The sequence below is a fragment of the Carassius gibelio genome, chromosome A23 (genome assembly GCF_023724105.1).
Source record: "Carassius gibelio isolate Cgi1373 ecotype wild population from Czech Republic chromosome A23, carGib1.2-hapl.c, whole genome shotgun sequence".
NCBI classification, from domain to species: domain Eukaryota; kingdom Metazoa; phylum Chordata; class Actinopteri; order Cypriniformes; family Cyprinidae; genus Carassius; species Carassius gibelio.
In genome coordinates, this window is record NC_068393.1 from 24004750 (window position 1) to 24016895 (window position 12146).

The 12146-nt window shown below is 38.5% G+C and overlaps 1 protein-coding gene across 2 annotated transcripts in view; it reads left to right on the forward strand.

The window, feature by feature from the left end:
* The first annotated feature begins 8296 nt into the window (after positions 1-8296).
* LOC127945120 (plexin-A2-like) overlaps positions 8297-12146 on the forward strand; it is a 174777-nt gene continuing 170927 nt past the window's right edge. The window contains exon 1 of one of the 2 annotated variants that reach the window (XM_052541700.1): positions 8297-8745. The gene's annotated coding sequence lies outside the window, so the exon portion shown is untranslated. The remainder of the gene's footprint in view (positions 8746-12146) is intronic. The other variant, XM_052541699.1, reaches the window with a different exon arrangement.

Sequence of the window (12146 nt, forward strand, 5' to 3'; positions counted from 1 at the left end):
TATATATATATATATATATATATATATGTGTGTGTGTGTGTGTGTGTGTGTGTGTGTGTGTGTATATATATATATATATATATATATACTTGTATTTTTTTATTTTTTATTTATTTGGGAAACCATGTGTATCCACAAAAAAAATCAGGCAGCAACTGTTTTCAAAATTTGTAATACAATTTAGCTTTGCCATCACATGAATAAATTACATTTTAAAATAAGAAATATAGAAAAACATTATTTAAAACTATAATATTTCACAATATAAAAAATACTATAATATATATATTTTTTTAATCAAATGCCTTGGTAAACTTAAGAGACTATTTTTAATGTTTTAAAAACATAAAAAATCATATGGACCCATTTTTGAACAGTCTAGGTTTTGAACAAAATCAGGATGAGTGATCTAGAGCAGAGAGCTGTCAAGACTGTGTCTTTCTCTGTATGCTCTGTATGTTTTCTTTCTTCTAAGCTTCCAAGAAAACACATTTTGTTCTTCAGTTAGTCCATCTGGGAAATGGAAATCAACAACTGAGCCTCAGGCAAAACAACAAGATATGTACATTGAATGTATCATGTTGTCGACGGCAGTTGCTTTTTTTATGTGACGAAACAGTACCAGTAAAGGGATGACTTTGTGTTCTTCTAGAGATATTTGAGATGTAACCTTTGTGTCACTGATGTTCTTTTTATAGAGAAACATATTTTAAGAAGAGCATTTTGAACATGGCACAAATGTACAATTCCTTGCTTATATGCAAAGTAGATATTTAGTATGCACACTACGCCTCATTACTGATTGTGGGGGACATAATGACAAAATCAACAGGAGATTACCCTATTAAGCAGTGTGGTTCTGCTTAATAGCCATGCGTCTGATTTGGCCGGAGCCGTGCAGAATTGCTGGGACGTGCCCACCCGTTTCCACCCGCCGCTACATTGAGAAGTGTTTGGCATAGCAGGGTGCGGAAATCTGTTTATTTAAAATCAAATACATTATCAAAATCCACGATGATGAGAGAGCTCAGCAAACACATAGGGCCCTATTTTAACGATCTGAAACGCAAGTGTCAAAGCGCAAAGCGCAAGTAAGTTTGTGGGCGGGTCTCGGCGCTGTTGCTATTTTCCCGGCGGGATAAATGGCTCTTGCGCCCGGCGCAAATCTAAAGTGGGTTGGTCTGAAGTAGCTTCATTATTCATAGGTGTGGTTTGGGCGTAACGTGAAATAAACCAATCAGAGCGTCATCCAACATTCCCTTTAAAAGCAGGTGCGCAAGTTCCATTATGGATTGCTATTATTATGGCGTATTTACCAGGCGCACGCCAGAAGCGGTTCACAGCCGAGGAGACTGATGTTCTTGTAAGAGCAGTGAAAGACAGAGAAGTTGTGTTGTATGGGGATGGGAGAATAATTAGCCTGAATAATTTGTAAGCTAGATTTATGCCTATTTTTTTCACATCTTCGTGTCACACCACAATGATTTCCGTCATCTCATGTGTTAATATTTTTTTAGTGTAACAATTTATGATTTGCAAAAATAACTGTTGCATCTGTGTAGATTACATGAGCAAAGTGTATGCGCGTTGTGCACGCTATACATTATGGTCAAGCATGCGCCCTTAAAATAGCATAATGAACAACGCGCAACGCGCCACTGACTTTAGACCAGGTTTTTTCTGGTCAGTGGCGCAATTGTTTAATGGAACAGCAAAATAGCACCAGGGATTGTTTGCGCCGGAACACGCCTCCTTTTTTGCGCTGAACCGCCCAGGCAGCGCAAGTTCATTCACTAGTTTAGCGACGTGCTTCTGTGGACGGAAAAGCCTGCTTTGCGCGGGTGCAAAATAGGAATGACACATGCGTCGGTGTACAAAGTCAATTGCGCTGGGTGCAAGATAGGGCCCATAGTCATTTCCCAGGGACTCACGTTTTGATAAGCATCTTATTAAAATGGAGGCCAATTTATCGTGCGTGTAATTTTTTGCAAGCGCGTCTGTTACGTGTTTAATCAGACTCTGTGAATCAAAGTTTATCTATTGTCTTTAGAGATCATATCTTTGAATATGTGACTGTGTGAATGTAGGCATGTTTGTGTGCCATTGCAGGACTCCAAACGTTGACTAAAATAGTCGCAAATGTGACAAAATATAAAACAGTGTGACCGTAATCTAGTCATTTAAAGATTTATGTGCATCCATATGCGGTTTTGCCCTACGGTTTCATGCTATAAACAAAAAATGCAACGAACTGCATTACATCTGATTCCTGCAAAATGACTCTTTTGATCAGAGTCAGTCAAAAAGATTCATATGTTTTACTCGGTTTGAAATAATCAAATTAAATTGTGAATCAACACAACTTCAAGTTATTGTCACTGAACCCAGACAGAAATAATGTTGTTGTTGTTTTTTTTTATAAATCAAAGGTTTTTAGAGTGTTTTATAAAAAATAAATAACTCTTTCTGCTTTTTTAAAGTCCATTTTTATTACAATCTTTAATGTTACTTGCTGGTTTTTGGCTCTCACCTCAGACGTTGAGGGTGGAAGAGAGCACTAGTCATTCACTCACCCCCACCTACAATCCCAGTCGGTACCAAGACTTTGCGTTACAAATCCGACTCTCTAACCATTAGGCTACGACTGCCCTCGCTAAGTCATTTGACTCCTAAATGTTTCATGTTTGTCTGGAGCCCCAGTAATCTTTTGTAAAAATGAGTCATTGCAAATGCTGAAATGTGTAAATGGCTCTGCTGCGAAAGTGGCGTGCTTAATTGTTTTTTCCATCATGATCTTCTCTGGTAGGAGTGTGGATGATATTTATGTGATACGGATGGCAGCACTGTGTTGAAGGCTTGGCCATCTGTGTGGTTCTGTCTCTTCATTGCTGACGAGGCCCGTCACTCTCTCCCACGCACTGGATGTGCGAGAACGCAGTGCTGCTGTGAGCTCCCTCCACCCGCTGTCAGTCAGACGCCTTCAAGCAAGGGATAAAACAATAATAAACACTTCAGCGTGATAGGTATCACGACGTACACACGCAAAGGCTTGCACAAACTCACAACCTGCTGGCAATTACAGAGTCTCTTGTGTTTGTCTGTTTGTGAGAACACAACAGAGACGGAGAACTGAATTTTGCTTTCTGAAAAAGTAACTGAAGGTCCCCCAGAGGGCATCATATCGAAGCGTTTTCATGATGTTTGTTCTCTGTCGAGCGTGAGGGTCTTTCTTTCCTGATCAGATGGGTACGTTAAAGATCATTTAGCCATGGAAACACATTAGAGGTTTAGAAATGTTGAAGCAGAGGTGAACGGTTCAGGCGTGCCTCTGACGATTGCAGAATGGAGACTATGAGACATAACTGTTTCTTCAGAAAACATTGATCGATGCTAAATGTCCTCTTAAGGAATAACCTTAAGCATGACCCCAAACTTTTCAACTGTGATGTATATTTCTGTATATATTCTATACTGTTTTATTAAGCCTAATTACTCTGGCTCCAATTCATTCTGATTGGAAAAGCTGGGTTTGAAACCGGTGTAAAATTACTATTTAAACATACACTGATGCCACATTCTATATTATTGCACCATGTTGCTATTTTGCCATTTGGGATCTTGAACAATATTAGATGCTTAGTTAGTTGGTTTATGCTTAGTTCATATTAATTTCGCTGTAAATTAAACACCACAGTGCTGCTGGCATTTTTGCATTAAAGCTTTAAGTAAAATTGATGTGCATTACAGTGATTTTTACCACAGTTTTAGGGGGTTTAAACACAGTAATACATTACTTCACAATAATCCACATCCTCTTGTGGCTTATTTCTTTATTTAATAGTAAGTATTTCCTAAACCCATGAGAGTTGCCGTTGAACTGTCTGGTATGTCATGCAGGTGAAAATGCTCAATATCTCCTGAAGTGCATCGACGGAGTGCGTGTGTACTCCAAAAGAAGCCAGAAACTTAGCACTACTTTTCGCAGCAATAGCACGCAGTCATAATCACAGATTGAGACAATGTTCTAAAGTGCTCTATGTGTGTATAAGAATCAGCTGTTGTTATGGCTGGTCTGTGTTATGTGATCTTAGTGCCATGGCTGAGCTGAGAGGTAGAATGGGTCTCCCGCCGAGCCGACGAGTCACGCTTGCCCTTGTGACGCATTCAGACGGCTCAAGAGAAAGGGAGATGAGACGCCATCGGGCGTCAAAGCTAGAGCGCCATTGAAACCTTTCAGCTCGCTACAAAATCACGGCATGTTAGCACTTTGATCCGCAAACAGAAGAGCAGTGGTCTTGCAGCGGGCCATCGCCCTGCATTACTCTCAGCACGCTTCCTGCTCGCCCACTGAACTGATCACCCGACAAATCGAAATCAGCTCAGCGCATGGTGTGGAATCACACCGTTCCATATTACAATGCAGTTTAACCCCACAAAACCTTGTTAGTAACCCACAAAGTCTTGCTACATCCTCTGTGATGGATAAAAATTACAAATGCAGCCTTACACCATCTAATTCCTCCAATGAGTTTCTTCACCTTGTTGCATCTGGATTGCACATACATTGCACAGATTGACATTGAAGGTGGAGAGAGGCTTATTTTGGGCACTGTCCTTAGTGAATGGCTGGCGGGACATGGCGGCACATCATGGCTGCGGAAAGCTGTCACCACCGTGAGCAATGACTCACAATTTTGTTTGTCTGTTCGGTGCGGCTCTGAACATGTCATGCTGGGAAGGTGGCTTGACGCTGTGTGCCCATACATATACAAACTCACACACATGTGGCAAAATCCCAGGAGGTTAATTGAGATCCTTTGGCGGCAGAGGTGTGTGTGAGTTATGGGCTAATCGATTTGCATCCACTGCATAGGATTATATGGCCAGAGAGGATAAAGAGGAGAGGGAGGATAGAAGGAGGAGCAGCCTTTGGATACCAACATCAAGAACAGGATACACCATCCATCAGTACAGAAACCCACAATGAGAAATAGAGCTTTTGTGTAAAACATAAATATTTGAATGTTTTCAATCTTAAACCATTTTCCTTATATATTATAATATATGAAAGAGGCACAATATTTTATCTAGCATATTGGTTAAATATTTATATTGACACTTCTAAATGTAATGGTATTGACTGATATTGGATGATTTATTTGTGTAATTTAAATGTAATAATTAAATTCATAATTGCCCAATTTGTATACTGTACTACTATTAAAATAGACATTTGAAATAATTCAAATTTGTAATATTTTGGAAGAAGTTTATTTTCTCACAAGGCTGCTTTTATTTGATAAAAAAATAGTAATATGACAGTAATATAGTGAAATATGATCTTAATAGGTAGTAATTTTTCCTCCTGTGATGGTGCCACATGATCCTTCAGAAATCATTATAATATACAGATTTGTGCTTAAGAAACATTATTATTATTATTTTATTTTTTATTATTTTATGAATAGAAATTGAAATTTTACGCAACGTTAGAAATGTTTTTACTGTCATATTTGATCGATTTAATGCACCCATGTTAAATAAAAGTATTAATTTCTTAAAAGTAAAAAAAAAAAACGTTTGAGAGTAGTTTGAGAATCTATGCACTCGGTGGGAACCTGGAAATGCAAAATACTTGTTATTTTACATCACATGAAATGAGAAGTGACATATTAATAATAAGCTTTTTTGAAATACTTCCACTTGTCATTACCTTAATGATCTCTAGCAAGCTTAATTAACATGTTTGAAGAGAGTCTTCTGTAATATTTCAGATCCATTTAACTTTTTCACCATCTGGAAGTTGGACCCAGTTTGGGCGCGTTCACTGCCCCTCCGAGTCCAGCAATCATCAGTAATAAGGCTCAGATTGTACGACTACAGCCAAGGTCAGACAGGGATAATGTTTCATGGATTGTACCAATTATAGCACACGTTCCAAGGCTGGCACTTGAGCTCAACCTTGAGTCAAGCGGCGCAGTGGTTTTAACACGGGACATGTGTTCTCTGGTACACAGCTGCAGTCTCCATTCACACACATCTGTCACCGCTGCCTTCAGATGGCCAAAGTCAAACGTTTCCTTTTCGTCAGCTTGAGCTTGAGTAATTGCAGCCCCAGGAATGTGAGAGAATCTGGCCTGATCCTGGTGCGTTTATGTTTACAGACCCATGAAAACACAACTACAATTTTTTCATAAGAAAGTGTAGTTCTGCAGAGAGAGAGAGAGATTGTGCCCTAACCACTAAACAATAGCTCCATCAGATAAATGCTTTGATAAATAAACAATTTGTATAGTAAAATTTCTACAGAACTTTTTGGCACCATTAATGGCATACAGATAAAACAATGTTTTTCAGCTCACTCAAACTGGTTTGAGGTTTATCTTTGCAATTCAAATGTAATTGCCTTTTATTTAAACATATGTATTCTCAACAGAACAGTGAATAATGTATGTAAAAAAAAAAAAAAAAAAAAAAGCTATATTTGATTACCAGTGATGATGCATTTGAGAGTTAGTGTAGTGGAACTTCAATATGGACAGACACCCTCCAGATATTGACCCTGCTCTCTTAGGAATACAGCTTTTAGTAGGCTGTACACTTGGTGTATGCGCTCTTCTCTTCTGGCAGTTTTGCAATACTTTCGATGGCTGCCACCAGTTTTTTTCCTACTCAAATTATTGATGGATCATGGAATAAGTGCTCCCTCAATGTCCCCTTTTAAGTACAAAGATGCAGAAGGAAGGCCAATGTGTAATCCATTTCTGTTTTAGCTAACCCGATCAAACTATCGATTGTAGAATGCCACTTTAAAAGATTCAGCGATAGATGTGCAGCTGGGAGATGTGACAAAATCCTGCAGCATCTCGCTGTGGTTATTCTATAACCTCCAGCAACTCTCCCTGCTGTCAGATCTAAGAATATTTTTTCCCTCCATGAACTAAAAAAATGAAAAAAAGACTGATGCAGCCTGTAAAAAGGAATCGATGATGCAATATCTCGTTTACTGTAGAAAGAGGCTATTAATGGCCCACTAATCCTCTCTGACAGCCAAATATCATTTGTTGGGTTTATATGGTTCTGTGATGCTGGAAATATTTCATATTAAATGAAACACAAGTTTCAGCCTTAGATTTCTCCAGAAAGAAATGTTCAAGGAAAATTCTTGTGATTATATATAGATGCAGGTTTCTTTATGGAAAGCAGCCGCCCTGATTATTATGAAGTAAAATTTGGCTAAGAAACAAGTGCCCACCTCGATCTGAATGAAATGCTTTCCTCATTCACACTGTATTTCAAATTAACATCAGCATTGATAAAAATATCTAACAGTGATTTGTGACTATGTAGATCTTTCACACACACACACATACACACACACACACACACACACACATATATATATATATGTATATATATATATATATATATATATATATATATATATATATATATATATATATATACTAATGCTCAGTGTAGTTAATCATTTGTTTTCATTATTTTGAAAGGTAATAATATTTAGTGGACCCATAATTGTTTTAATAAAAGGAAATTATACACTGTTTGAAAGGATGCAAAGTCCCTGTTGATTAGATTTAGATGGGGTAATTACATGCTTCTGTCCAAAGATGGCACTGTCTATCAAAATTACTAGTCATTTGGAGCTGGTGGCAAAAAATAAAAAATAAAAAATAACTGTTTTACTTGTAAATGGATTTTAAATATTTTGAGGGGGTCTTGTATTCACTGCAAAAAAACAACAACAACAACAAAAAAAAATTATATGCATAGAAAGGTCATAGAGCTAAGCACATACACTTCATTAAACACCATATCTTAAGATCTTTGTTTTGGAAAAAGCTTAAAGGTTAAATTTAGAAAATGTATCATTGTTATTTTCTTTAAGTGATTTTGCCACAGAATTCTTCTTTGACATTTGCAAGTTTTCTGCAGTGCAAAAAGTGATTTCACACAAATGTATGTATTTATTGTAAACAATTGCCGTATAATGTCTGCACAATATAGCCTTACAGACTATATTACACTATACAACGAGTACAGTATATGCTAAGGTGAGTATTGCACAGGTAATAAATTAATTATTCAAAAGCTAAATGTACAAATTTCTATTTTTAATGACCTCGTTTGTGCATTTGTAAAAACAAAATAATAATAATAATTTAAAATAAAATAAAATAATTTAAAATAAAATAACAAAACAGTTAACATGAAACAGTTAAAACGTGCGGCATGCAAACAGAGTCGGCAGTAATTGAGTGCTAGCACGGGGGGCTGGGTTTAAACGCGCTGCTACTGTAACAGTCTCGCGTAAAACCTTCACAGAAGAGCAATGAGCGCGTGCATGACGGTCTAACGGAGAGCTGCTGATGAAAAGGCGTGATGTCAAGCCGCTGTCAGTGTCAGAGGACTGGGGGAATGTGCCGTGCACTTGGTATATGCGATTGTGAATGACCATCCTCCGGCATCGACTGATGAAGCGTTGATTTTTGCTGCATAGATCAGTTACCTGAAGCCGCGAGGCGTCTGTTCATCCATCGTCTCCTGCAAGAAATCTTCGAGGAATTGTGTGAGAATTTTTTTTTTTTTTCTTATTTTTGAAGGTGCTACCATTGAGGCTTCGGCGTTCGTTTGCATGTGGATCTATCTGTCAAAACTGAGCTGAACCCAGACATCTTTTAACTGAACATTAGAAACCATCCAAAGCTTTCTTCTGGACTGCAGGTGAGTGGACAAACGTGCTTCATGAATTCATTTCAGCCCAGAGATGCTTTACGTGCGAGATGTGGTCACGAATACTAATGTGATCCGTGCGGTGTGTTAGAGGAAAGCATCGAGAAATGAGATCATGTTATCGGGATAACATTTATCACGAATCACAAAGAAGTTGTGGATTACGAGCAGTTCGGTTAGGATAATGGGGTTTAATTAGGTGGCTTTGCTTCATGTGGAAATATGTGCTGTTGATGATGCTGGCCAGTCCAAACATTGTAGCTATTCACTTTAAACAGATACGCTATCCTCAATGTCACGTTTCAACTTTTTTTATTTAATTTGCATGCCATGAGTGGTAATGATTGTGCACATAGCTTATATTAGTTTGTTTTTCCGTTCCTCGTCTTTTCCCCCACACAATATAAGACATCACAATCGGAAATAAAATGTGAATGTTTGTAAATGATTCTCATGTCAGCGAAAAACAAAACAAAACATGCAAATAGGAATGCTGTTCTTGAATCTTCATCATATAGTTTATATGCGCTTTCATAATCCCATTAATTGTATTTTATCGGTCTAATTTACGCTCATTTAAAGTTAATAGCCTAACGTTACCTCACACTCTTCAATTGTGCGCTCCTTGCTATCTTATCTATCCTACTTGAATGATCGTCTACTGAGTCCGTTTAATGTTCTTCGAATCCCGTCATATATTCAGTTTTGTGGGACTCCATCAAAGAAAATGATACATGTTCATAATGTGAAGCTGGTTGTTGCCGAGTGGTCACAATTCAGCTCTTGTACCTCAAACTCCACTCCGTTCATCTCGACTACAGCAAATGCACTCACACATCTTCATTTCCCCTCACACACGGCTCTGACATCGGCTCTAAAGAAAATAAATGTTTCTTTAAGTAGAAAATCGGCCAGCATTTGCATGAGAATCACTGGCATCTGCTATGAAGGACAGGGATGATATTAATCGGTCTAACACAATCAAACGGCGCTTTCAGTGAGGAAGATGAGGTGAATTCATCTCGAGCGTGACCTCTTCACATCATCGTTTTTATCTCCGTCTTGAAGCGAAACAGCGGTTTGACCTGAGACGGCGAGTCGGCAGGGTGAAAACGGTTCATTCACGAACCGAAAGATCGAATTGCTAGTGGATAAACGACGAAATTAACCCAGTTTAGATTAAAACTGTATCAACATTTCATTTAAGACAAATAAAAAATGAATCTGATAAACCCCTACTCAAGTCTTAAAACGTTTTATTTCATATGTTTCAACTGCGTTTGCAAATAACCTTTAAGTAACAACAAAAGTTAGGTTACAAGTTCATTAGTGCGCTCATAAATAGACGCTCATTGAACTCGCGTTCGGGAGGTAACCATAGCAACAGTAGGTCGCTCGAGAGCCAGGATCGGACTGTACGTCGACTAAACATAAGTACGCTATGGTCAATATCGACACATTATCGATTTGCATATCACAAATATTACAAAAGTGTTTATAAGATTTTAAAGATAGGCTAGCTGACTGCTGGATAACCAAAAAAAAATAAATAAAAAAAAAAAATAATAATAATAATAATAATTCTTCACTCAGCTTTTGTTTTATGAAACTTTCATTGAGATAGCATATTTGCTATCTTTTAATATTTCAGCATATTTGGCTGCCTGATTGTCTAATTCATTTGTAACCTCATAAAGTCATTAGATGTCTGAAATTAGCTTCATATTTAAATCAGTGGTGTTCCCCTAGTGATGTCATGCATGAGTTATGTTATTTTTTTGCCAATTTAGTATTTTTTATAATATATTTTTTATAATTATAATTGGTTCATACTGCCATGAAGAACAACCCCCCCCCCCCCCCCCCACACACCCTCCATATTTTCCATAGTGCCAATGGTTTAAACATTGCTCATCAGAAAGCAATAATTGTCACTTATGTAGGTTTAACTCTCCTGTATATGACAAAGCATGATTACATTCTGTATGTTGCATTCTGCTCACTATGCGGCTTTATAGTTTGTTCCCTTTGAGGCTTTGAGAGACAGAGAAAGCTGTAGAGCATCTCTAGATCAGAGGCTCTTTAATCAATAAGGTTAACTACACAAAGCCGAAAGGACAAGTCTCTACTGGGTGCACACCCATCAACTTTACCTGCTTCCTCCTTTCTCTGCAGGCTCTGTGCGGTTTGGTCAGAATCGTGAATTAAATCAAGGGCCGTCTTTTCCTTATCTCTCAGCATGATCTTCCTAAGTTGGGTTGGCTCTAGCATTTTTACATAGCTTTGCACACTATTGATTTGATTATGTCAGCCAGGTGCATAAAGCGTTTCCTGAAGGGTAATTGGAGGGTATTATGTGCTTAAAAGTGGTTTGTTCCTCTCTTTTTAGCCATTGGCTCTCAGATAGATGTATATGTCTGAGGGGAAACTGAGGTCGATTCTGAATGGGGTGGCCACAAGAGACCCATGCTGAGTGCTTATCCTCCTTGCCCCAGTTAAATGCTGTGCTCGAGTGTGTTAGTTTAGGGGCCAATTTGGATATGTGCTTGTATCTAATTGGCTCGGATTTTGAGGTCATTGAGATTACCTTATCAGTCCGTTCAGGGGAGACTTTGCAGCTGTGAAAACGTCAATGTAAAGATCCTAAAGTATATGTTATCTCATCACTCATCTTACCCATTGTCCACCAGGCATCTAGTGTTTGCAGAACAGCTCCTCTGTCTCTAGCTTTGACTGAATGTTGGGATGAGTACTTGATGGAGAGTCACAAACAAACCCCCCAGCAAACTTTGAGTAGGCCCACGATACTCTGTAGCGCCACCTATTGATGAGTACATTGCAATAACAAACCACAATATCCGAACCTTCCCAGGGTTCCAGAGTGATTAACCCACAGGCAAAGGGGCATTTGAGGTTGGTGGGTCACACATAAGGCCGTGCTTGTTTTAGTTGCATGCTGTGTCACCAGCGTGCACTACACCTCGAGAGAACCCCCTCTTCTCTTCTATCATGATGGCATATTGGTTTCTCCCGTTTATCTTAAGAGATTTTGACAAGTCGCGATGCATGCAGGCGGAATCCTTGACCTATTTCTTAATGAGTGAACAGTACAAATGCATTCAGAGGGCTGCGTTTGCAATGCAAGCCTTTCCACCGTCCCCCCACCACTCGTACACACAGACAGACTCTTGCACGCTTATGCCCTGCAGGATGGGCTCTTGCCGAGAGAGTTCATCTGCTTCCTTAATGCTAGTCTCATGTATTAGTTTGTGTATCCAACATTTGTTTGTTTTAAAGCATTGATCTTGAATTCTCTTTTGCCACATTGCTGCTCGACTGTTTATCTAGGTCTCTCTCTACCATCCAACTGATACAACAAAGATTGGTATCAC